The following is a 27345-nucleotide window of genomic DNA, read 5'->3' as shown; positions in this document are numbered from 1 at the left end:
TGTCTCCACCCATTCCAGGTGGGTTTTGATTAGTTTACTGGAATCCTGTAAAAGAGGAAACATTCAGAGAAAAGGAGAGGTTCTGAGAGAGCAGAGAATGGCATAGCCATGAGAAGCAGAGAGTCCACCAGCCAGCGACTTTTGGAGATGAAGAAGCAAACGCCTCCTGGGGAGCTTCATAAAACAAGAAGCCAGGAGAGAAAGCTAGCAGATGATGCCGTGTTTGCCATGTGCCTTTCCAGATGAGAGAGAAACCCTGACTGTTTTTGCCATGTGCCTTCTCACTTGAGAGAGAAACTGAACTTCATCGGCCTTCTTGAACCAAACGTATCTTTCCCTGGATGCCTTAGATTGGACTTTTCTACAGGCTAGTTTTAATTGGGACATTTTCTCAGCCTTAGAACTGTAAACTTGCAACTGAGTAAATTCTCCTTTTTAAAAACCATTCTGTCTCTGGTATATTGCATTCTAGCAGCTAGCAAATTAGAACAGGGCAGGAGCTCAGATCATGTGGGACCTTGAATGCTGTGCTAAGGAGCTTAACTTCACTTAGGAGGCAGTTAGAAGCCTTTAGATATTTTAGGACAAGAAAATCCTTTGATTAAAATGATCAGGTCTGACTAGGGTGGGCCAGGTGGGCTGAGGGGGGGAGAAATTGAGAGCCAGGAGATCAATAAGATCACTGCATGTCCAGAAGCCAGGGACAGTCTTGAAGTAGGGTAGTGTAGCTAGAATAGGGGAAAAGAAATGTCAATTCCAGCGACTCATAACCAGTGGTTTAAGAAATTAGATCCCCATCTCCATCATTCCCCCCAGTAGGCCCAGTAATAATATATTAATTAAACCTGTATCAAGTGTGAGTGAAGCATTCTTAATAACTTGCTTTTTATATTACTCTGTAACAGACAACATTGGTTTTAAAAATAAGAGTGCTATGCAAATAAAGCTTCAAGACAAGTTCCCATTCTCCAAGAGGGAGCTAGCTGCCCCTAAAGCCCCCTACATAGAAAACCTCCCACTGTCAGGGTTTAAATTAGATGTTGAGGAAAGGAGGAATCCAGGCCCAGGAGGAGGAGAGCCGCTAGCCAATTTCTGACTGAGGTATTTTCCCGGTGAGAATCTTCCGCAGGCGCTTAGGCAATCACAGCTCAAGCTGCACGTGACAGTAGAATGGTGTTTCAACAAACGAAATGAAACGTTCTGCAATACGATGAGCGCCATTTGAACTTCGTCTATTTTAAGATTTCATCTGAGGGTCACGATAAGATACATAATTGATTCAAATGCTCATTACTTAAAAACTGTACTACGCATTACAACTGAGTTAGTCTGTGCTAAGAGGATCTGTCAAGGAAAGAATTCACCTTGGTCAATAAGAAAACAGGTGAAGAAAATAGAGAAAGGAATCGGGTCCTAGAGAAACTGACCTCCGACAAGGGGAAGGCTTCCATTTCGGGAGACCCCCGGGAGGGTCGGGGGCTCGGGCCCCGGACGAGCAGGGCAAGGCTCCGGAGTGGACGGACTGAGAAGCCGGACTTGTGGAAACTCGTTCAGGGTCTTTCCAAGCTAGAACACCGCCCCAGGACGAAGGGAAGGGAGCGGGCGGCAGACGTGGTGGGGAGGAGAGGGCAGCCTGCCTTGCCCCGACCACGTTGGGCCGCCAAGCCTCGGCCCCGAGGGAAGAGACCTCTTAGACTAGACAAAGGCTCCAGCGGCGGGAGCCGGGAGGCTGGGAGTACGCGTGCGCCCCAGAGCGCGCGTGCGCGCGGCGGTCAGCGCTGCGGCCCTTGGCGTCGGAGGAGGGGGTCTGGAGAAGGGAAGCGCCTAGAGGAGTGAGCGAGGAGGCGGAGAAGGACAGAGAGGCGGGGTGCTTGCGCACGCCCTCTGGTGGCCGAGAAGAAGCTGCCCGCGGAGGCCTGCCTGCCCACCCCTCCCTTAGGGAGGCTCGCGCTCGGGCTGCTCGCGCCTGCGCTGCCCGCCGGCCTCGGGAGCGCGCCTTCTCGCCGGTGCGCGCGCGCGCGCTCGCAGTCACCGCCACCCACCAGCTCCAGCACCAGCCGCGCCGCCGCCGCCCACCTTCTACCGCCGCCACCTCAGCCACCTTCTCCTCCTTCTCCGCTGTCCTCTCCTGCCCTCGTCCTCCAGCAGGTAAGCGCCGAGGCTCCGAAACCTGCCTCTCCCTCTATCCCTCTGCACCGTACGCAGCTGCCCTTCGCCCCTAGCCCCGAAGATGGGCTTCAAGCACTTAGCACCGATGGAGTGGCCACGACAGGAGCCCCTCCCTACTCCTTTTGCGCTCGGAGGCTTGTGGCTAGGTCGGCTTGGAAAGGGACGCGTGCAAGGGATGCACGGACGTGTGTGTGAGCTCGGGGTAGGGGTCCGCATAATCGGCTTCGCGCAGACCTCAGTCCCAGGTTGCGCCCGCAGGGTGGGGCGCGGATGGCGGTGACCTGGGGGAGGGGGTTGCTCAGCATTCTCCATCTCCGCCTTTTGCCGCAATGGGCGTGTATCTGTGTGTGTAGAAGGTGGGTGGGTATCCAACGATGACCCCCGAAAGCGAACCTGTAATCCGATTTCTCTGTCCCTGTTGCCGTCAGCTCTAAGGAGGTATGGGTTGGGTTCTAGAAAAGATGATTCCCTGCGTGCCCCTCCCTACACCTCTCCGGCAGCGATTCTGATGGGGCCTTCGCTGCCCCTGATTTAAGGCGGTGGCCCGCCCCTCCCCCTTTTTTCTCCTTCAGAAATCCACAGGGGACATTTGGGGGCTGGGAGTAGCATAGGAGAGATGGGGAGGGGTCCAGGCGCTGTCACTTTAGCTGCCCTTCCCCTGCGCGCTCCTGGCACCGAGACGCGAGCAGCGCCGTGCCCGAGAGAAGGTAGCGCGCAGATCCAAATGTGGAGGCTCGGAAAGGCAGGGGTCACACGGCCTTGCGAGGTGGACTGAGCGGCCCGCCGATCCTTGCTCGCGGGCGCGCACAGGTCGCAGCCTCGCACAGACCTGCGCCCGGCTGCAGGTGCATTTCGGGCGGGCCCCTGTCCCTGAGCCATGCGCTCTACGCCGGGCGCGGGGGGTGTGCGCTCCCTGCCGGAAGCGCGGAGCCGGCGCGCGGGGCTAGCCCCTCACTGCGGCAGTGGGTGTGGACCCGGGTGGGCGAGGAGGGGGAGAATGGGCTGTACCTTCTCCCACCCCACCCCCTTTTTTTCCCCTCTGATCGCGAGGTGCCATCTTTTTGCGGCGTGTCAGGTCTTTACCGTGCACGCCGAGCCGGGTGGCCCGGCTTTTGGAGGAGCAGGGCGGGGACTGATAATTGGGGGAGGGAGACAGCGCTGAAATCTTGGCGTTTTGCTCCTGCAGGCGCGAATACTGGGGCTTTTCACCCGGGATCTTTCTCGGGGGTTCGTTGCTTTGTTTGTAGGGGTTACGTGATCTGCACCCCCAGTCCTGGGTTGTTGGTTTTGTTTTGTTTTTTTCCTTTTATGAAATAAGGGTGCTTTGCCACTGCCCCTCCCCCCTTTTTTACCCCTCCATTTCCGAGCCTTTTGTTGGCTCTCGGGGCTTGCTGGGATCGATGAACTCGAGTCACAGCCCTGGGGGCACGTATGGAACGGGCGTGTCCCCGTGCGTCCTCCTCCCGGGGCCTGACAGTCCTTGGGGCTCAAGGGGTGGGATTCGGGGTCTCATACGCTCCGAGGGTGACCGCAGAGAGACTACGCCACTTCCCGGTCCCCGCACGTTCTGGGAGCCACGCCCCACCAGCCTGCCCAGCGAGGGGGCGCCGGCGACCCCTCGGGAGATACGGGGGAGTTCGCAGGCGGGGCCTATCTCCTCTGGAAGCCCTGTTGCTTCTCCCGGCGAGGGAACGTGGTGGCGGTGGCGGTGGCGGTGGGGACATTAGGTTCCCCTGGGTGCTGCAGCCACACCCATCTTTCTGAGTAGGAAAGGAAATTAGGAATAGGATGGAGCATGAAGTGGGAGTTGTCATGGAAACCACACGCGTCCGGACAAGGGACCCTGGGGAGCTGCCCTGCCCCTTCCCAGTGGAGCTTGAGCACTGTAGGAGGGACCGTGCCCCCTCGGCCTCCTAGATGGTGCGTGGGGATCGGGATGCAGCCGGATTCCTCCACCCAGAGCCCGTGGCTCTGCCTAATTGGTCAACGGCGGCCTCATCCACCCAGACACGGCGTCGCTGTTGCTTTATTATTACAGCCACAGTGATGAATATTGGTAGGAACGTGCGGGATTTCCACTTAAAAGACTGGGTTCACCGGCACCCTTGAAGCCAGGGTGGAGGGAACCCCGGCGGGCAAGTCGGAACCTTGCCCTCGTAGAGTCTACACCTGCGATGAGTCCGGTCGGCGCGGTTCTCTCTGGTTCATTCTATCGCTAAAAAGTGGCGCGGAGTGCAGTTCTGAGAGGGATGGGTATTTAGGGGCCAAATTTTCCCCGCAGGCGGCCCAAAGTGATCTGAACTTCCGGGACTGGCTAGGCTAGGGGTCGAGAGCCCTCCCCGGGTCAGGCCGCGCCCCCCACCGGCTAAGGCGTTCGGGGGGCGGGCGGGGGGCGCTGCGAGGCCTCCCGGCTCAGCTGGGCCAGCCGCGGGGGCGCTGCGGGAGCGGCTCAAGGATCCATCGGAGCATCTTCTCTCTCGCCCCAACAGGTCTGGGCGTGGAATTCTCGCTCCAGACTGAGCGAAGGTCCAGAGCGGCCCTGGAAAAGAGGAGCCCGCGGCCAGGGTGTCACCTTCCGTGGTTGGGGGAAAGAGTGCCCGCGGGGGCGAGCGCATTTAGCCTAATACTGGGAACAAAGCACCGTACACGCGTCTGCAGTTTCGCTCCATTTTGAAGTGTGTTGGTTTGGTGGGGCGCGCAGGAAGGGAAGGCCTGGAGGTTGTTAAAGGTAGAATCCCTGGGTCCAGGAATGGTTCCTGCGGCGATGTGTAAACTCCATTCCTGGCTCCCTGCGCTCTCTGTACGCTTTAACGAAAAGCTTCGCCCCCGGAATGCACGCGCATGCAGTGTTTGCGCCGACGTTGGGTGGCTGGAGCGCCGAGCCAGCCGCCGCGCCTCCGGAAATGTCCAGGTACTGCCCGGAAGGCCACCGACTCCACTCCCCCCTCCCAGAGCTCCAGCAAGCGGGATCCCTTTTCCGTCCCGGGAAATCCGCACTCTCAGCTTCTGGAGCTTTGAGAGCTGTCACCCCATGCCCGGTCGCAGCTAGTCTCACGGCCCCGGGGCCGCACCGACCTCTCCAGGCCACGACGAGCTCAGGCTCCGGACTCGGCACGATGACTTGGGGTTTTATCTGATCCCTGCCCCCCAACGGACCCGTCCCTCCAACAGAAAGACAAATGTCCTTCCTAAGAACTCTTGCTAATTTGGGGGTGTCATTTTGTGTCTGATGAGGCATGAACCCATGACGTTGCTTATGTTTACAATATAAGAACTGATTAACCGTCCCCCCATCTCCAACCCCCCCCCCACCTCCCTAGCATAAATACACAGAGAGAGAAATGCAACACCCCTCCACCCCACTTCCATCCTGGTCCAGAGTGACTCCATGCTGATCAATTCCTTGGCTAACTTTTGCTTCCCTAATAGGTGTGCTCCAAATGAATACCTGGCTTGACTCTTGAATTTGTGTATGGACCACCACTATTTGGGGGATGGGTGTGTTGGCTTCACTGCTTTTTTGGAGAGTCCATGTCTGGTGCTGAGCCTCTGCGCTGCTCAGAGCCAGTCTGAGCACCCTTACAGGTGTACCTTTTTAGTGTTTTTCTGGTATCTGGCACTGCTCCCCTGACAGGAACAAAAAAAAAGTATTATTCCCGTGAACTGTGAGGATAAAACTTCAAATCGGTTTGATTGATGAAACGTTATGTTTATTCGGGTTGGAAAAAAAGTGCCCCTTCCGTTTCAAGGGGCCCTGTGCTCCCCATGCCCCTTGAGGTCAGTGCTGGCCTGGAGATGGGATGGGATTGTGGTACTTTTTGTTTAGGCTGCATTTTTCTTCTGCTTTTTTAACATCAGTTCACACAGCCCATTTGTCCAGGATTTTAAGAAATTTGTGTTTTATTCTTCCTTCTCTCAGCATGTGTGTATAAGGTGTGAGTTGCCATAGCTGTGTGTTGGAACATGTTAGTTTTCCAACTAAATCACAGTTATCTTTACTTAGTGCCTTGCTTACTCCCATTCTGAAAAAAAAAATCACACAGAAACAAATAAAAACAAATGTTGGGACCTAAGACCATGCCAGACATACAATAAATATTTGGTTTTACTCATTTAATAAATAAATGGATAAAATGGGGAAATGCAGGTCAAGAGGGTGGTGAAGAAAAAGTAGAGTAGGGGGCTTTAGCCAAAGTCATGGCAAAAGGAAGGAACCATCGAATCCAGTTTATCACTAGCTCTGTCTGTGCCTCTTGGGGACCTCCAGGACCTCCCCTCCCCTGCTTTCTCGCCCCCTCTTCCCACTGAGCATCCCCTTGTAAAAGCCCCTACAGCCAGTACAGAAGGAGAAAGGGGGCTGACCCCACCCCACCCCTTGCCACCTTTGGGGCCTGCAGGGGCTCCTCTTGCTGGGAGGTTAGAGGGATGGAGGTGGTTCTCAACCAGGGGTGACTATAATGTCTGGAGACAATTTTTTTCTTTGACTGGGAAGAAGGGCTCACGGTTGGCATCTGGTAGGTGGAGACCAGGAATGTTGCTAAACATCCTACAATGCACAAGGCTTGCCCACACCACAAATAATAATTCGGCCCCAAATGTCACCAGTGCCACTGATGGGGAAACCCTGCGATAGAAGTGTTACCTTGGCACTGTTATTTTAATGGCAGCTTCCATACACTGAGTGTCTTCTGGGAGGCGCTCCTGAGATTATCTCATTTAATCCTTAACAACCCTCTATGGTGGAGATGTTACAAGTGGAGTAACTGAAGCCCAGAGAGGCTCTGGTCACTCACTAAAATCACACAGCCAAAGAGTGGTGGAGCTGGGATTCAAACCCCTGGTGTCTGATACTAGCCCCGCCCCCTCACAGCCACATGTGGGTTTAATTGCTTCTGTGGGCTAACCTGGGAACCCAGACACACTCTCCCAATGGAATATTCTGATCCAAAACTACTGACTCCCAAATGAACTTTTGGAAGAGTGTGACTGTAGTTCATCCTGGAAAAGGGTTAGGGAGAATGGAGTTAAAGCCTGACGCCCAGGTTTGGCAGAGAATCTGCCGTTATACTGTGGTGCTGAAGGACTGCCCGAGAATCCTCCAACCACCCCCCACCCCAGGTAGAGGTGTCAGGCAGCTGTGAGTCCACGCCCCCCCATCCCCTATGCAGGCAGTGCGGATACAGACCCAACACACCTGTCTTGCCTTGCTGCCTGCCAAGGGGGTTGCTGTCCATGAATTTGTTTCCTGTCTCCAGCCTCCCATGCTTCTAGCACCTCTGCCAGTTCCTTTCCTGCACAGATGGCTCCTGATCTGGCAGTGAGGGGAGCGTGAGGTCGCTTGAGATGGTTTTTGAGCTTTTTGAGTCCTTAGATTAGAAAATGTTTGTAGGTGTACAGGTAGAATGGTCTACAAAATACAAACTTGACAAACTTCCAGGTGGATCCTTTTCCATTTCCTTTTGTTTTGTTGACATTTCAGCAGGCTGTATGCACGCCCCCGTCGGGGGACAGACATCGAGTCTGATAATCTCTAAGAAAGGCATTTTATGCCTGGCCTATTTAAAGGAAGGTTTGAGAGCACTTTGAGGACAGACGCTGCTTTTCCCTGAATGGGGTCTGGTGCAGGACTGTGGCTTGTGAGCCTCATGGCTAAGGGTGGGGGTCCGGCTCAGACCTCCTAGGTGCAAATCCCACCCCTCCTCCACTCGTGGTGGGACCTGAGCCGTATAACCCCTTGGAGGATTTTTTTGTCATCTGTGATTTGGGGCATAATAATAATAATAATAATGCCTATAATTATATAATACTTAATAATAATAATGCCTATACATAATACATAATAATACCTGTCTCCCAAGTCACCATAGGGTGTGAGGTAATGTTCACAAAATGCTTAGCCCAGTGGTTGCCATGGTAACTGCTCAGTAAATGGAATTATGGGCAGCAGCATCCTCTAGATGGACATTTGTGATTGGAGGAGGTGACAGCATCAGTGGAACAAAGAAGTTGTCACCCCGAGTAGGGACCACCATAGGAAAAATAGGCAGCTGCCCAGCTCCTCTGGAACCAGGTATTGTTTAGGTGGAAGTGGTTTCCCCTGAAAATCACACACACACACTGATATTTAAATGTCCACACAGAACTCTTCCCACCGGCGAGCAGAATGACTTATCATCTGTTACCCCAGCTCCTGTTCTGTTCCTGAAATTTGCCCCATGCCAGGAATAGATCATGTTCTCTCCACACCAGCTAAGCCGGACTGCCCTCCCTCCCACCATCCTGGGAAGGGTGACCTGGCCTGGTGTGCAGGCTTGGTATGCTGGTTTCTGAGATCTTTCTGGTTTACTCATTGAATAGGAGTGAGTGCTGATCACTGAGAAAGCAAAGAGTAAGTACTGAAAGGTGGTAATGGGGTGGTAGGGGTGGTGGAGAGATTGAAAACAAAATTAAACAGAGTGTTGGAAGTAGGAACCCTCATTGTTGGTGGAAGTGTAAAATGGTGCAGCCATGGGGGAAAACAGTTTAGCGCTTCCTAGAAAGTTGAGCATGGAATTATCACGTGACCTGGCAAGTCCACCCGTAGGTTTATACCCAGAGGAACCGAAAGCAGGGCTCAGAGACAGATATCGTACACTAGTGTACATCACAGCATTTTTCATGACAGCGAGATGGTAGAAGGAACTGACGTGTCCATCAGCAGATGAATAGATAAACGAAACGTGGTATAGCCCTGCAATGGAATATTATTCAGCCATAAAAAGAAGTGAAGTGCTGGTACATGCTATAACATGGATGAGTCTTGAAGATGATGATTTTTGAGTGAAAAAAGGCAGATATAAAAGGATAAATACTGTACGAGTTCACGGATACGAAATAATTAGAATAAGCAAATTCGTAGAGACGAAAGGCAGGATAGTGGTTACCAGGGGTAGGAGAAGAGGTGAATTGGTAGCTGTTGCCAATGAGTATGGTTTTTGGTTTGGGATGATGACAGTAGTCTAAAAATAGGTAGTGGTGAAAGTTACACGGTATTGTCAACCTACTTAATGTCAAAGAATTGTCCACTGAAAATGGTTAAAATGATTTTTATTACATATATTTTACCACAACTAAAAATAAATAAGTATTTAAGAAAAGAGAAAGAAAGAGTGTGTTACTAATCGTGTAAAAAAAGAAAGAAAGAAACCAACCAGGACATTGAAGTCAGTAAACTGGCAAGCAGGTTTCACGGTGGATGATTCAGTATCAAGTAGAAAAATGTTAAATAAAGCTACCTTGTCGTGTGCTGAATCTAAGGATCTTTGAGCATCTTATAAGCACAGTCATATCTGAATTAATAAATTGGGCTTAGGAGGGCTTCTTATTCAGGAAATCGAGACTGAGAGTCCTAGTACGTCAGTTTTAAAAAAAGTCAAATCATTAAAAAAAAATACGTATTTTGAACATTTTGTGCATATAGATGTGCATTCATTCACTCATCTATTGATATAGACCCCAGGCCTTCTCTTGGTGTTTGGATCAACTGGTTGAAATTCCTTACCATATTTTGCCCACACCACACTCGTAATGCATTATCCAGGACGTCCGATTTCGATTTGTTGGGACAAGGACTTCAAGACATTTGTGGAGTAATCCAAATGCAGAATCCCTCTTAAGTTTTATAACTTTTTTCACGGTCATTAACATCCCATTTGAGAATAAAAAAAACAAGCAGCTATTAACATTTACGAAGTCTTTTCAAAGCATTGAAAATAATTTTCTTAAAATCAGTTAATGATTTTTAAAGTTAACCTTTTGTTTTGTGCTTGTATTTCATCAGTTTGCACCTTAACCTGCATGCTTGCTTTAACCAATATGATGGACCTAAAAGGTTTTTTTTTTTTTATATTTTTATTTAAGAAAACAAACACTATACTTAATACCACCAAAAATGGATATCTTAATTAGCTTAGCTTTAGGCATATTTAAATAAAGTATCCATATAATCATTGTAAAACCTGTGTTTGTGCAGTAAGTTTCATCAACCAATTTAAAATTAAGGCAATAAGGAGAAAATCTACAAATTCAGATAGCAAAGTTCTTAAATTCTAAATAATAAACACTAACTTAAATACCATTTGATGAGCTGTCAAAACTGTGAATGTTCTCAAAATATCAAAGTAAGTTATTACCAATATCTACATCGCTCTAGTAATGACCTATGTTACTAAACATTTTCTTGATTTCAGGAAAATATGAAGATACAAATATTTTTACAATTAACATATGAAAATCTTAATCACCTAAAATGGATGTCTTAGCTAGCTTATTCATAGGCATATTTAAATAAAATACCTAACAATCACTGTACAGCCTGTTTGCACAATATGTTTCATAAACTAATTTAAAATTAAAGCAAGGAAGGAAAAAAATCTATAGATACAGATATCAGGATTTTGAGCCAGCAGAGATGAGTTTTAGTACGTGCTTGGCTGGGGTGGGGAGCAGTCTCTAGCTGCAGGCATGAGGCTCTGTGAACTGCAGCCTTCAAGCATTTACAGTCCTTTATTTCTGCTTCTTATGCTGGTAGCAGTTAGAAGAGGGCCTAATGTGAAGACTTTAAGATTAAGTAGATGGTGGGCGTCCTCCTCCATGCCCCCATTTTATTCTGTCATCTGGGACTAGCCCAGCACTTGGAAATCATTCCCATAAAAATCTCAATTTAAGAGGCTGTTGCAAAATTCTCCCCATAGAACTCAGTATAAATTTTAATTCCCTTTACTATATTAACTCCCCTTAGTGAAGGGGTTTCTATCAAGGTCCAACAATTAAAAAACCATTTTAAATCAGTAGATTAGAGTTAAATCTGAAGCTATTGATAATGATGTTTCACTGATAATGAAAATTATCAATGAAGACCCATTGATAATGAGTCCTGTCCGCCCACTGCTAAATCCAGGCATCAAAGAGGAAAGGGACGGGGATTATTTTTGACCCCAGCGGCTGGTTTTCCTTCCATCCTATTCCCCAGTTTTCACTTTTCCTGCGAAGGGCGGGTCTGGGGGTCCTCAGTCCACAGTTGTACTACAGAAAGTCCAGGGATGAGCTATTACCCTTGTGTCCTCCTGGGGACACCAAGAGGGTCAGAAGATCCCCTGGTTATAACTGTCTGTCATGGGATCTACAGCCAACACATAATGCCAAGAAGGAAGTGCTGGGAAGGACCAAGTCATGGAATGATGGAACACCCCTCTCCCCAGAACAGCTTTGAGTTGGATCCAGTGGTTTAACCTTCTTTACATATGGACTCAGAGAAACTATGTGTCAACAGAATTATTGTGGATTGGTCCAGTTCTTCCACTACTTCACAGGTCATTTCAGAGGTGCTTATTTCCAATTGTTTTTAACTGGAGAGTGGCACCAAACCTCACCCTCTCCCATGGCCTAACCCTGAGAGTAGAGTCTTATTGGATAATTAATAATCTGAAGCCAAATGCTTAAATTCCCAAGAGAAGATTACAGCATAAGAACCTCTTTGGTTTATACACAAATACACACACACACACATATGCATATATATGTATATATAGTTATTTAATGTGACTATTCATAAAAAATATTTATATGTATATATATTTTGGATTTTTAAATATTGGATTTGCTTAAAGCCTGAACAGCTTTTGAGTCTGGTATTGATAATGCATCAGAATTTAAATCCACAGATGTTAATCAGTTGTATACAACCTCCTGTTCTGTTGGGACACACTATTTTTGGGGTAGACTCTATGAATCTGTGCCTTTAAAAATGCCCAGTGCCAAGAATCACCAGGAGTGGAGGTTTGGAAGAGTTACTATGCCTTCTGCCATTTTGTCTTGACTTTTTCCTAAGAAGAAGGCGAATTCTCTGCAGCCCCTCCCCCACCTCCATGGTCTGCACTTCAGCTCCTGCCTCTGCCGAAGCTCTCTATGAGGCCAGCTAAGAAACTGAGGCCAGCGGATTTCACAAAACGTCCTAAGTCTGCTTTAACAGTGGAGTGAGCATTTGCAAACTCACTGGAACCTTCTTTAAACCTGTATTAGCCAGGGTTCTCCAGAGTAGCAGAACTAACATATATATATGTTTAAATATTAAGGGATTTATTATAGGAACTGGTTCATGCAACTGTGGAAATTGGCAAGTCTGAATCCCGTAAGGCAGGCTGCAAGGTAGGAGCTGCTTGAAGGTTGCATGAATTCTCCAGGAGCAGCTGGCTGGCTGACGTAGAGGTGGAAATGCAATCCCCCCTTCTGACTACTGAAATCATCAGTTCTCCCTTCAAGGCCTTTGACCAAGTGGATGAGACTTCTGTCAGTTCACTATAGATGTCATCAGCCATAGATGCGATCAACTGACATTTAAATCCATGAAATACCCTCACAAGGAACACAAATCAGGCTGGTGGTTGCTCGAACAAACACCTGGACACCATAACCTAGTGGAGGCCATAATCTGGCCAAGTTGACACCTGAATGTAACCATCACAAAACCTATTTACTATTTCCCCACTGGATAATCCCGAGGGGATAACGTGCCCCTGGGGCTTCTCTCTGTTGGGTTCAGTTTTTCATCCTTTAGTTCTAAAGTTCTTCTCTTAGCATTGCAGCTCCGCCCAAGAAGACAGGGATGGCCTCACTCTGTTCCCTGTGGAATGTTCATAAAGATTGAATAAATCGAAATAAAGTCTTTGTGATATCACTAAAGTGCTCTAAATAGTCATGAACCAATGTTTGATGTCTGATGGAAAATGCAGGAAGAAAGTAATTTTTTTTAAGCTGCCAGCATTCATGTTGTAAACTGACAGTCGAGACCAAGTTAAAAACAAACAAACGAAAACCTTACGAAAAGATCTTATTGTTTGTTGGGAGCAAGACTAAATTCCAGAAGCGAGCCCTCCCTTCATTTTTATAGGCCTTGGTTCTCACAGAGGCCCAAAATTTAGTCACAAAGTTCCCATTTATCAACCAAGAGACTTTTGGCAAAGTCTGAAGATTTTCCTGTACCTCCCTTTTCCCATCTGTGAAAATGGGGAGTGTGCAATCTCCGCCTGCAGAATGGGTGTTAAGGTGCTCTCTTTTCTCACTGGGTAGTGATAGGACAGAAATGAAATCATCTATGAGAATTTCTTTGAGCTTCTCAGAAGACAAGTGTCGCAGGAGGGTGGATGCCTCCCGGAAGCCACATCAGGTGCATAGGCTCGAGTCTCTCATGGATGGATGCCTGAGAAGGTGTAGCGGCCGCCACCTGGCTCCCTTAGCACTAGCCAGGCATGTGGGCTGGTTCCCGGTCAGCCTTCAGGCCCACGGGCCCGTGGCCTGTACTGGGCTTGTCTGCGGCCTTCTTTGGAAAGAAGCATCCAAAACCAGCATTCAGGACGGTGGGGCAGGGGGTCTTCAGTATAACGTCCAGTGATTCCCTGCCCCTGCCAGGGCATACTTCTCCGGAGAGGAGCTGGGACTTCCTTCTTGGCTCACACTGTGACCCTTGGATGGAATTTCCTGGGAGCCTTCCTGTTTTCTCTGGGGTTTTCAGTTTCCTCTTAATCAGACAGGGATTTGGTACAGAATCTCACATCCTAATTATGCCCAGAGGCAGCCTCTTCCAACACTCGCTGTGTAGCATGTGCCGGGAATCGATTAATGCAGGAGTGATTAAATTAAAGCCCAGGGTTGACTTGATGGTGTAATATTCCGATGGCTGTTTGGGGCTCTGTGAGCGCCCGTTAATTGGCCTGCTTGCACTTGGAATTTGAACTGAGCTGGAGCTGGGCTGAAGGGTATTTGCCTTCACCCTTCAGAATGGAGGGTTACTCCTGCGCGGTGACGACGGTGGGAAGTATTCCGAGGTCTGTAATCCACCCTGACAACAGCCAGTCTGCCCCAGTCCGAGCGCCTGGGCTGGGTGTCACCCCTTGATTGCCCTGCCCTTAATGGAAGCCGCCTTCGCTACTACCGTCTTCACACTGCCCCCTTCCCCGTTCCCCCGCTTTCATCATTTGGGCCTGCCATTTTCCAGCCACCCTTGTGACAGACCTCTGAGTCTTAAACTCATCTCTTCTCTCCGCATCCTGGAAGCGGTTTACCCACTGCGCTTCCTCCTCCCAGGCAGGGCCTCGACCCGCCCCTGCCTTTGCCAGCCCACCTCATCAGCACTAAGCAGAAGTGACTTGTTCCCAATTTCAGTTTCCAAATTCACTTCCAATCCATTTTGTATCCCCTTGCCACCTGCTTCTTCCCAAGGCAGCCCTGTCTTCTGGTCTACCCTTATTCAAGCGCAAGCCCGCCATCGAGCCTCTGACGCCCACTCCATCGGTAGAGCTGGACCTGGCACCGTCTGCCCAGGTCCCTGCCTTGGCCGGCAGCCTGCTCTTGGCTCCTTCGTGACATTTCCTCACCCACTCTGCTTTTGCAGAGGGTTCCCTGTCTCCCCTCCCTGCCCCTGTTTAAATCACCCCAACCTTCCTCAATATCCATCCTCCCTGAAGTCTCCAACTCTTGCACCCAGATCTCGGAGTCTCTGCACGTCTCGTTGGCACCATCAACCCCCCAGCGGTGGCTCATGCTTCCCTGTTTTCCCTCCTGCCTTGCTTTGTGTGCCCGTCTCATCTCTCCACAGGGTATCAGTCCTCCGAGGGCAAGGGCTGTGTCTTGCGTGGCTTCCTGCTCCCCTGGGGGCCTTGCCCAGCCACAGAAAATAATTATTCTTGATTAATGCAATTGGATGCTAATAAGCAGGCTGATGCTGAACGAGTTTTACCCTGTTTAAACAAAATAATTCATCTGACTACTCGTTCTATTACTCTATCTTTTGAAAATAACAAACCATTTTTCCTTTAAAAGTTTGTATCATTATTACTTTGCACTACTTTAGACCAACTTAACACGTTCCACGCTGGTGCACATTGGTTTTGCTACATGAAAAGCCATGCTGATGATAATGTTTCACTAAAATTATAGCCTCATTTAACCCCCACTGCCCCACCCGGCGAGGATGATTATCCTCATTCTGCAGAGTTGCAAACTGAGGCTCAGAGCTTTTGCAGCTAACTGGTGAGCCAGATGGCGCCGAGCTGTGCCGCCTCCTGCTCGGTCCCACCGTCCCGTCGTGGAGGAGCCAGCGGACGTCTCGAGGGCTAAAGACCGGAGGAGCGCTGCCCTCTGCCTCTGTGAATGGGTCATATGTAACATGAGCCCGGAGAAATTATTTTAAACCGAAAGCAAGGCTCTAAACTGGGCTGCTGTTTCATGTCGCCGGTGACGGCAGAACCAAATTTAGTGCAGGGGGCAGGTCCGCACTTATCCACAGAGAAGCTCATTTGTCTTCCAGCTCACGCAGAGCAGGAAGAAGCGCTCGCTGACCGCGCTTCCGCGGAGGGTACATGGGGCTGCTGGTTGGAAAATGACCCCCGTGTGTACACATCCTCGGGCAGGGTTGGCAGGGAGAAATTTAATTAAAAGTGGGCACTTTCGCTGGGCAAGGCAGAAAAAGTGAGGCCCCTGCTGTTGGGAAAAAGAGGTAGAGATCCCCTTTGGAGATGGGAGGAGAAAAGGGGCCACGCCTGCCAGAACCAGCCTGCCTGGGGTGCTGCTCTGATCCCCCTACTCAACAGCCACTTTACTTTCCCCATGTCTGCACCAATGTGTCCCCTACTGTGTGACCAGGATAAGGGGCTGGGGGGTGACGGAGAACAGAGAAGAATGGTGCTCACCCAGATGCAGCATTACTTTGGATTTGCAACTTCTCTGGGTACTTTTTTTCCTGCATGCTGTATAGTGGGGTCATGTTTCATTCTTTTCCCATGTGGGTATCCCATTATTGCAGCATCATTTGTTGAATTTTTGGTTTGTTTGTTTGTTTTTGATCTCTTTGTTTGTTTGGGAAGTGCACGGGCTGGGAATCAAACCCAGGTTTTCCCGCATGGCATGTGAGAATTCTGCCACTGCACTACCCTTGTACCCCCTTCCGCGTACTGTTATGTGTTAAAATAAATCCCCCACAGCCACCCTCTCCTCTAACTAAAACAAGACTCATTTCTCAGTTCTGTTCTTGCCTCCCACCTTCTCCCCAACATTTTTTTAAATCCATCAGCTATAAAGCCAAGATACCATATGTGAGATGACACCCTAGTTTCTGTTTTGTGAGGGGCAGGGAGGGGAGATATTTAAATCTCTAAATTGTTTTCGGGGTAAGTAGGGAGTAGTTCTTCAAGAAAATTCTTAAACCAGCCCAAATGAAAGATGGAGCCACCTGGGGAGGGCATTGCCAGCCGTGGCTCTGAGCCTGGGCTGCTCAGCTCCTGTGGATGCCAGTGGGAGCCGCGGGGTGTGGGCACTGCACACTCCTCTGGAATTGGAGGTAGGAGACCGGGGTAGCTGGGCAGGGGCATCTGGCTCACTTGCCCTCGGGGCAGCCCGGAGCACGCCGGCTGCATCTGTACCTCTGGATGCTGGAACCTCCTTGTCCTAAGAGACACCGGGAGTCTGGCCCTGAGACTCCAGTACAATGGCTCCTTCCCCTAGTAGCCCAAAGTTTGCAAAGAACATGTGCCCACCTGGCTTTCTGGATACACTAGCAATTTGGACTGATTAGAAGGTCAGTCTGGGTAAAAAGTCTGAGTCATTTTAATACTCCTGTTTGGATGTCAGTCTCTAGGTTTTGAGGGGGGACGGAGTGCTGTGGGGTCTCCTTAAACACATAGGCATGGGGTGGCTTCACATTTAGGCAGCCTACCTGTGATTTTGCAGTTCTGGGAAGGCTTCACCCACCACCCCATTCCCTAAATTGCTCACAAGTAAAGAGTACTTTATAGTTTACATTATCTCATTTAATCCGTATGAGTTAAGAATTAACCCCTGTCTTTGAGTGACTGTGAAAACCTTGTGTCTGATGCTCCTTAATTTATCTATGGTATGGACAGATGAGTGAAACATGGATTAAAAATAAATAAATAATAGGGACACAGATGTTAAAATAAATTTAGTAGATTAAAATGCTAGTGATCAATGAAAGGGAGTGGTAAGGGGTATAGAAAAAATAGGGGAAATAAAAGCTAAAATATATTGGGTAGATGGAAATACTAGCAGTCAATGAGAGGGAGGGGTAAGGGGTATGGTATGTATGAGGTTTTTTTCTTTTTTTCTTTTTATTTCTTTTTCTGAATTGATGCAAATGTTCTAAGAAATGATCACGGTGATGATATTGTGAGTTTTTGATTATATACCAAGAATGGAATGATCATATGGTAAGAATGTTCGTATTTGTATGTTGTTTTGTTTAAAATTTTTTTAAAAACAAACAAACTTTTCTTGCATCTATTAATGACACCCTGCTCTTCTGTTGCTGGCTTAGAACTATGTACCCCACTAAAACATATTCTTAAACTTAAAAAAAAGAATTAATACAGATTAGGAAATTGACGTTCAGGGAGGTTAAGCAGGGTTCAGAGAGGCTAGATGGGGTTCAGGGAGGTATACGGAATCCATGGAGATAAGTGGTGCTCAGGGAGCTTAAGTGGGGTTTGGGAAGGTGAAGTAGGGTTTGCAGATGTTAAGTGGGGTTCAGGGAGGTAAGTGCGGTCCTGGGAGGTTAAATGAAGCTCAGGGAGTTAAAGGGCACCTGAAATCATATGACAACTTTGAGACCGAAATGGGATTTGAACCCAGGCCTCCTGCTCCTAAAGCCTGGGCTTCTCTCCCACAGAACATGGCCTCACCTTCCCTTTTCCATCCCTGGACATTCGTTGCTTTAGCCTGATGGGTCCCACCATTTGTTAAACTACTTGTGCCTGTGCGGAGGGTAAAGAAGAGGGCTTGCCACCCCACCCCCACCCCATCAAGGAAAGTAATAATTTTTAAATTTAAAATAATGTTTTGATAGGGCAGAGACCTGAAACTTTAGTTGAAACTTTGTGCCATATGCACAGATTGTTTTTTTCCTTTAAAAAATTCTATTCATAATGTGGGACATGGATTGTTGACTTTGGACATTATACATGATGCCCAATGGGAGGTGGCTGAAGGATACATTGACTGAGAGGTAGAATGGCTAACTGTAGTGTGTGTGTATATATATATATGATGGAATATTGTGCAATCACAGAAAGGAATGAAGTCATGAGGCATGCAGCAAGGTGAATGAACCTTGGGGACATTATGTGAGGAAAATAAACCAGATCAAGGGAACAAATACTGTATGGTCTCTCTTAGAAAGTACCTATAGGAAAATTGGGGCCTAGATTGTAAGCTCTCAGAGCAGTCACGTTTAGTACAGAGCTTTTAATGTTATCTCTAGATTTTGAGATGCACTATGTAACTTGGTGTCTCCCTGGAACATTGGTGACCTGTGTGACACCTAAGACTCAGAGCTGGGGTTTTGCAGCTGTGAAAGTCAGCATTGCTATGTGTTAACTGCTGCTAAAGAAACTGAAACAGAGATCAGGCTTCTATTAGAGATAAGAAGGAACCCTACTGGGTCAGGACTAAGGTGAATCAGAACACAGGAGTAAGGAGGACATTGTCTGTATTTTAGGACTTCACCTACTATATGAGACTAAGAGAATAAAGGTTTACTTTGTCCAAAACCTGAATTTTCTGTTGCACATAAGTTAACTCAACCTGTCAAGATAGTACATTTAAACAACCCAAACACATGGAGCCCAAAATGGGAAGGAGGGCTTGTAATTCTGTATAGCTTAAGGTGATATCTGGTTACATTCCAGAGTATGTTGGCCAGTTAAGTAAAAGGCATTAGTAAAGTCCCTTGAGGGACGGGAGAGAAAAATATGGAATTATTAAGCTTTACCACTGGGGAAACCCGATACTGTCTCAAACATTAGGGACTCCCAAGTCAATCGGCCAAGCCCTTGACCTGGAGGCTTACTCTTGTGAAGCTTATTTCCGTAGTGGAGAACCTAAACCTACCTATGGTTATGCCTAAGAGTTACTTCCAGAAAACCTCTTTTGTTGCTCAGATGTGGCCTCTCTTTCTCTCGAAGCCCAACTCTTCAAGGAAAATCATTGCCTTCCCCACTATGTGGGACATGACATTCAGGGGTGAAAGTCTCCCTGGCAATGTGGCGCTTGACTCCCAGGGATGAGCCTGGCTCTGGCACTGTGGGATCAATAACGCCTTCCTGACCAAAGGGGGGAAAAGAAATGTAACAAAATAAGGTATTAGTGGCTAAGAGAGTTCAAATAGAATCAAGAGGCTATTCTGGCAGCTACTGTTATGCAAGCTTCCACCAGATATTGCTAATTACCTTGCTTTGCCAAACCCCAACCAAAAACAAAGCAATCATTTCTGTTACCCCTATGGAACACCTAGGGCTCTATCTGAGATTCTACAAAAGTTTCACATACTATGATTACTTTCCAGACATCTACAACTTCCAGATGGGTTCCTAAGCCAGATAAGTCCTGAAACCCAGAGGGGCCAGCCTCTCCAGAACATCAATTGGTTCCATCCTGCTGTCCCACGTTGTTGACAGCCCTTCCCAACATGAAAAAGTTAGAATGGGCAGAGCCCAAATACCCCTAAAGGTTGAGAGAAAGATCAAAGGAGACGGAGGAGTTATAGCAGAGAAGATAGGATTTAAGAAATAAGTATGACTGCTGAATCATTATATTGATATTTCTTTTAGTCTCCAGTGTCTTGGAGCAGCTAGAAAGAAAAACCTAAAATTGTAGAACAGTAACCACTACAAAATTCTGAAATCTGTTCTGTAACTAGTTGTTACAATATACTTTGAAATTTGTATTGCTGTTTTGTATATATGTTATATTTTATAATAAAAACTCTTTAACAAAAGTCTATTCAGCATAATATGTGGTTGGGGGTGGGTTTAATTTATGCCCAAAAGTGCTCCCCATGCCCTTAGTAACAAGGAGCAGGAGGCAGCCACAAGGGAAGGGAGAATCACGGAGCTGACCCAGCCCCCCTGTGGGCTGCAGGCCCTGCCAGGTTCTGTAGGAAACAGAGGCTCCGATGTGTGGATTCTGGGGGTGGGGAGAGTCGACGGAGGGAAAGGATGTGCCACATGCCCATCCACGTTTCCAGGGATCCAGAAGAATGGAAAGAGGACAAACTGCCATGATGTTAAAGCAGACATGGTTAAGCAACACACCATGAAATGTAAGTTATTTTTAGCTAAAGACTAGAATTTAAAGATTATTAGTAATTTGTGTTTCTCTCTATACTTCTAAGTTTCAAAGCAAATTGAAATTTTCTGCTTTCACATTCCTAGAGCCCTTTATTTTGTGTTTAATTTACACAACTTTATGTGATTCCACTTTTGGGGGGCTTGCTAGGGAACTGGGCTTCCTAAGTCGTCCATCTGTGTGCAATGTTTTTTGTTTGTCTTTGTATCCTCCGTGCCCGGCACGATACCTGGAACAGAAGAGGCGCTCAGTAATTGTTTAGTGGATGGATGAATGAATGAATGCAATGCTGATGAAACATAAGGGCTTTTTAAAAGAGACCTGAGCACAGAAAGGGAAGCAGATGCATGTCTTGTGTATTTGTCCAACTTTTTACCTTTCTGGAGCACGGGGGAGTACAGGTGTGTGTTTGCAGTCTCTAGAAGTGGAAATGCATGTACCAGTTGGTATAATTTTTTAAAAAGTTAAGTCAGATGCCTTTAGAGCCTCCAGAAAAATGGAACGCCACAAGCCGTGAGCCCCACCTCAGAGACAAAAGATCCTGATGCATGGGGCTGCCTCTGTGGACTGGACCTGACACGCCTACCAGGAAGGGTGGTGTCCAGCAGAAGACAAACCACTGAAATCCCGCCATCCCATGATGGTGCAGGCCCAGGTAGGGCTGCCAGATTTAGCAATAAAAATACAGAATGCACAGTTAAATTGAGGTTTCAGATAAATAATTTTTTAGTGTAAGCTAAAATATGGCCAAATAATGTCCCCAGAAAATATCCATGACCTAACCCCTGGGCCTGTAAATGTGATTAAATGAAGGTTATCAAGATTAAGAGATTAGCCTGGATTGTCCAGGCAGGCCCTAAATCCAATCACACCAGTCATAAGAGGGAGGCAAGGAGTAATCTGACATAGAAAATGAAGAGAAGGCAGAGGCAGGCTGGAGAGATGTGGCCACAAACCAAGGAATGCCAGTAGCAGGTAGAAGGGGCAAAGCCCAGGTTCACCCCCCATAGAGCCTCTGGGAAGTGTGGGGCTCCCTGACATCTTGATTTTGGCTCAGTGGCTTCTGGCCTCCAGACTGAGAACATATTTCTGTTGCCATCCATTTTGTGGTCATTTGTTACAGAAGCCACAGGAAACTAGTACTAAATATCTTCCAGTATTTGGGACGTACTTTCACTAAAAAGCATTGGTTGTTTATCTGAAATTCAAATTTAACTGGGCGTCCTATATTTAATCTGGCAACCCTGGTTCCCAGTGCCAAAGAAAGGGGCTTTTGAAATTTGGAAGAAAGTTGTTTGAGGCTGTCAGCAAGTAGACTCTCTTACACTAGGAGGCTTTGTGCTTACAAAGCACAGCTGAACCTATTTGAACTTTACTAACTGCTCTCGGGCAAAAGAGGGGAGCAATTAGACAGGTGTTAATGATTTCCTTTTTTCAACAGCCCTTACTATAAAACAGAAGCTCTGTGTAAGGGTGAAGTTAGCCATTAATTCCAGACATCTAGGCTAAGGTACCACACACCCCCGATAAATCATGTGGCTATTACCATTAATTGAGTTCAGGTGATTCCGCCATGCATGTGTGATACCTGAGCTGCACCTGCAAGTTTTGCAGCCCAGCAGCCATTCCTATGATTACTGGAGGGTGGGACCTGGCGGAACAGCCAGGTGATAGTTCCTGGTGGCTGAATGAGAAGACATGACACCAGACCTACAACGGAGGGTGTGGGCTAGCCTGGGTACCTGGAGGCCTTAGGCGGGAGAAGCTTCCCGATGAGCTGTAGGAATGGAACAGCATGCCCGGAGCTTATGCAGTGTGTGTGTGAGATGTATATACAGTGTGTAACTGAACCCACAAAGCCCCTGTTGGAGTGTTCCCTTGGAAGAAGGGGTGGGAAAGGTTAGAACAGGGCACTGTGTTTGTATCTAATCTTTGTCACGGTTTGGGACAACCAAACTAGCCCCGTGAGCCTCCCTGGTCCCCAGAGTGCCTGGGAACCTGCATTCCAGGTGAGACCCGAACGGACAAGGCCCCTGACGCGAGGCTGAGTGATATGTCACTTGACTATTTTCATACCAAATCCCTTTACATCAAAAACAACCTCAATGCTATTTTTTCTCTCGGTGCTTTCACAAGAATGACCTCATTTCATCCTCCCGGCCACTCAGGGCTGGGTGGGAGGGAAGGAGGCAGAGTCTGCCACCCCAGGACCTGGGCCCTCCGCAGTGGAGGCCGTCTGGTCTCAGCCCTGCCTCGGCACAGGGCTCCCCCCGCACCCCACCTCTCTCTGCCTCCGCTGGAAGAATTGGATGGGGCCGTTTCCACCCGGTCCAGTGCTTTCCGAGCTTGATTGCTGTGGTGTCCGGAGTTGCCCCCAAATCCCCCACATTATCAAAGGACTTAGAGCACAGCTCCAAGAGCCTCTTCTCGGGGGACACTCCCCACACCCAGAGAAGCCACAAGGCACTTCTCATCTCCTCTTTCAGACCTCCCAACCAACCCTCAGAGGGCCTCGTTTGGGCTGTAGTTACCGTGTGGTTGTGTGAGTTCTCTCCTGAGGAGCTGGGCAACGAGGCCACAGGCCCGACACCCCGACTGCATGGCCTGTGGGACCCCGGGCTCCCCAGTACCGTGGGCCCCCTCAGAGGCCACCCCCCACTTCAGCCTTCCTGACGGAGGCACCGCCTCACTAGCCATCCCACAGGCTCTGAGGCCAGAGAGAAAGAAGGAAGCCTGGGGAGCAGCCCCTAACCCGTGCACCTTAGCATGGGTTTCCCCCCCACCCCACGCCTCCCCCATTTCTGGGATTAAATGGGGTAAAGTCCCAAGAGGTGCCAGGAGGAACACGAGTTTGCATTTTAGCAGATGTTGGAGCTACTTGAGAAATGAGGTAACTGAGCCAGGAGAGGTAAAGCAACCCCCTCCCCAGAGTCACACAGGGAGTTCAGGGATGGGAGAGGTCTCCGTCCTTCACGCAGGGGCACGCAGACGCCTCCTTCCCCTCTCCCCAGTGCAGGCGCTGGCCGCAGGGAGGCCTGGCTGGGAAGCGTGGGTGCCTAAGGCCTGTCCGTCCCACGCACCCTCTTATTTACAGATTCGCCCCCTCAGCAGCGGCCTTCCGGAACATTCCCACTTTCTTTCATAGTGTGAGCCCTCGTCTCCTGACCCCTCTCCTCCTGGGGACCCCTGTTTGATGGCTTTGGTAAATCGTTTCACTTGGCAGAGAGCTGTCCCTGGAGGCAGCATATCAACCTGTGTGGAATAACCAGTGCACCACGGGGCAAGTATCACAGTGTGATACAGCGGGGGCAGGAGCTGGGGTCACTCAGGCCTGATGGCTGCGACTCACCCTCAAGGAGAGAAATAAATCAAAAGCCAAAGCAACAATGACTGAAATGCATCTCCCAAAGAATGGCTGTGGGTCAGGGTGAATTTCCATTCACCAAAGCGGCCCAGCCCAATGGTCTGTGGCTCAAAGCGGAGCTTTGAATGAATGCTCATTTTCCTAGAGAATTTCCCATAATTTCCGGAGGATGCCAGTGCATCCCTCCCAGAGCATACCATTCGCCCTTCCCTCCATGTGCTCAAAGGACAGAAGCAACGTTTGTGACTGGAAAATATCACTTAGGTTCCTGAGGTTTTTCTTGCCCATGGGCTGTTCCCAGCGAGAAGCCAGCATGCAGTGAGGAAAGAATCGTATATCACAACATGCTAAGCCACCCGTGTTATGAAACCCTGCAGATCCCAACAGGCGTCCCTGGCTTTCTGTCTTCCTTGACCATTTCTCCCTTACTGTTCCTTGCAGCCACCTTTCTTTTCAGCCCATCCCACCGTTAATGCAAAAGCTGCTCAGCCATCTTCTGGCTGGTCATCTCTCCCTGCGCCTGTCTGGTCTCTTCTTAGTCATTCAAATGATTTTAATCATTTTATCATTACTATGCCTCACTCGAGAAATGGGCATGGGATGCAATCTACCCACCTCTCCCTGCTGTCCTGGGCCCAGGTATTGGAGGAGGGCAGACCCAGGTTGAATCTTGCCTGCCCGCTCCTAGCTGTGTGACCTTAGGCAAGCAGCTCAACCACTCTGAGCCTGATTCCTCATCTGAAAGATGGGAATAATAGCACCTCCCTTTCAAGCTGCTACACTTCCATACATCAGCCATGATAAGTTGCATCCTGGTGGAGCCGTATATGTAGTAAATGGAAATGTGCCCAGGCTTTAGAGGGTTCTGTAAAGGGCAGGTGGAGAACCCAAGGTGGGTTACTGGGTTACAGAGGGACTCGCCTTTTCTGCTTTCTACACTTCTGTATTTGTTTGAATTTTTTCCAAATTCAGTGAGTCCATATTTCTTTTGAATATGTAGTTAAAAAAAATTATCATTATACCAGTAACACATAAATAGATTCTCAGCAAAAATTCAGACAACAGATAAAACAATATAGATATTTTGAAAAAGGTCAATTGCATCAGCTCCATGTCCCACCCTTCGCATTGTTTTGTGTCTTTGCTTCTCCTTCTGCCTGCCCCCAACACTAGCCACGTGAGCCCTGCCAGTTGCCACCTCTCCACCCTCGTCCTGGCCACTCCTGCCCTCCACCGGGCCACAGGGTGCCTCCTCTAGAGACAGTGCTTCCTGGATTGGTTGTGAAGCATGCCAGGATATACAAAGAACTGGAGGAAATGGGCAGCCCCCTTCCTCTGAGTGCACCCCCACAATGAGACCAGAGCCGGCACCCCAGCCTCTCACCTGTCCCTACCTACACAGGACCCTGGAGGTTTCCTCACACCTGCTCAGGCTTAGTCCCTGTTCTAGTTTGCTAGCTGCCAGAATGTGATATACCAGAAACAGGATGACTTTTTAAATGGGGAATATAATAATTTGCTAGTTTACAATTCTAAGGCCATGAAAATGTCCCAATTAATGTGAGTCTATAAAAATGTCCAAATTAAGGCACCAACAAGAGGTTACCTTCACTCAAGAAAGGCCGATGAAGTTTAGGGTTTCTCTCTCTGCTGGAAAGGCACATGGCAAACATGGCAACGTCTGCTAGCTTTCTCTCCAGGCTGCCTGTTTCATGAAGCTCCCCCAGGGACGTTTTCCTTCTTCTGCTCCAAAGGTGTCTGGCTGTGTGGGCTCTCATGGTTCTCATGGCTCTCGTGGCCCTGAAGCTCTCTCCAAAATGTTTCTTCTTTTAAAGAATTCCAGTAAACTAATCAAGACCCACCTGGAATGGGTGGAGTCACATCTCCCTCTAATCAAAGGTTTATACCCACAATTGGGTGTGCTGCATCTCCGTGGAGATAATGTAATCAGTTTTCCAACCTACACTGCTGAATAGGGATTAAAAGAAACAGCTGCTTCCACAAGATGGATCAGGATTAAAACGTGGCTTTTCTAGGGGGTGCAGAATGCTTACAAACCGGCACAGTTCCTGGGGCCATGCCCACAGCTGAAATGAGTTCATAGCCTGGGCTACCTCTGGCTTACTCGGCCTTGGTTGTGTGTGTTTCTTTCCATCCCTCACCTCACTCTGCCCCCCACCCACCCCCACACACCTTGCTGGGCTCAGAGAGGAGGCAGGTGGGACTTAAAGCTTAGAAGGGTTTAAAGGGGCTCAAAATAGGACAGGCAGCTCAGAGCTCCTGAGGCCTCCCTCAGCCACGTGCTCTGTCCCTGGGCCTCTGTGGGCTGGCCTGGGCATCTGGCCTCAGGTCTAGAGAGAACTTACAGATGAGCCGTGGGGATAGAGCTTAGGTGCTGAGAACGTCTTCCTGGACTCCCAAATGCTTTGTACACGTCCTCACCCCAGGTTCCTTTTGGTTTCATTTTATGTTGGGGCAGGGACAAACTTAGCCTATCCCTGAGCCCTCTCCTGTCACCTGGCTGGTACCCGCTGCCTGGAAGGAGTTAGCAGATGTGTGCTGCCTAGTCCGTCTCATCTCAGCTCCACAGCACCCCACTTTGCAGGGACTATCTACATTTTTTCACCTGAAGAAATGAGACTCAGACTGGCTAAGTTACCTGCCCAGGACCCCTTGCTCATCAGGGCCATACCCAGCAGTGCCGTGGCTTCCCCTGGGGTTGGCCTCAAGGACGTCCCCGCCCAGGCGTTGCTGCCTCGAGGGGCCGCCAGTCCCCCTGCCCCCCTCCCCCTGCGGCGCCCGTGCCAGCTCCCTGGGGCTCCAACCGCCTCCGCCTCGCCCCCCTCCTTTACCAGATTGAGGTGGTGGGGAGGGGGCTACCCAGGCCCTGTCACCAGTGAGCACCTCCCCTCCTTGGCCACCCGGTAACCCACGGGGGTGGGGGGGTTCGGTTTCCCCAAGGAGGCCCCCAGGCGCCCTTCACCCAGCCCCGGCCTGGCAGCGCAGGCACAACCGACCTGAGTGGTCACGTTCTCAGCTGACTGGCCATGAGTGGCCCCCTGTCCCGCCCCTCATTCGCACAGTGGGCGCCTAAGAACAATCACATTGGTGGCAAAGGGTCAGGCCCGCGTGTGGCAAGTCTGGGCGTCTTTGCACAATCGTTATGCAGCACGACAAGCACGTCATTAAATATTTAATAAGGGATCAGCGCGAATGTGGGAAAAATCGATGGCAAAGGCTTTTTTACTCCTCCGCCATCCAAACTTTTAATGATAGTTTCTACCCAGGTGTCGGTGTAGCAGGGAATGGCAGTAGAAGAATTGTGTCAAGAAGCTTAGCGCACGCCTGCGTTTAGATCAGGGCCTGGTGGGACACAGCTGGGGGAGGTTTTCCCCTTTGGAATGGGCGGTCCACATCCCTGGCAGAAAAATTCTCTTCTCGGGATCCACATCCAACCCCCTGGCAGCCAGTTTGCCAGTGTGTCCTGAAAGACGGGCCAGGCCACCGCGCGGAGACTGCTGCGGCTTCTCCGGCACAGCCCCGAGGGCCAAGGCAGGGGCAGCCCCTCCCTGCCCTCCCCACCCTGGCCGACCTGGAGGGGAGGCTGAGGGGCTTGGCTGATTGTCTCCTTAAAGGGGTGG

At 49.2% G+C, this 27345-nt stretch overlaps 1 protein-coding gene across 12 annotated transcripts in view; it reads left to right on the top strand.

Moving 5' to 3' along the window:
• Nucleotides 1–2027: 2027 nt before the first annotated feature.
• Nucleotides 2028–27345, top strand: part of MAPT (microtubule associated protein tau) — a 128276-nt gene continuing 102958 nt past the window's right edge. For all 12 annotated transcript variants that reach the window (XM_077164047.1, XM_077164045.1, XM_077164039.1 and 9 more), the window contains exon 1: nucleotides 2028–2148. The gene's annotated coding sequence lies outside the window, so the exon portion shown is untranslated. The remainder of the gene's footprint in view (nucleotides 2149–27345) is intronic.

The sequence above is a fragment of the Tamandua tetradactyla genome, chromosome 6, assembly GCF_023851605.1.
Source record: "Tamandua tetradactyla isolate mTamTet1 chromosome 6, mTamTet1.pri, whole genome shotgun sequence".
Taxonomy (NCBI): domain Eukaryota; kingdom Metazoa; phylum Chordata; class Mammalia; order Pilosa; family Myrmecophagidae; genus Tamandua; species Tamandua tetradactyla.
This window is presented reverse-complemented; position numbering and strand designations above follow the sequence as displayed.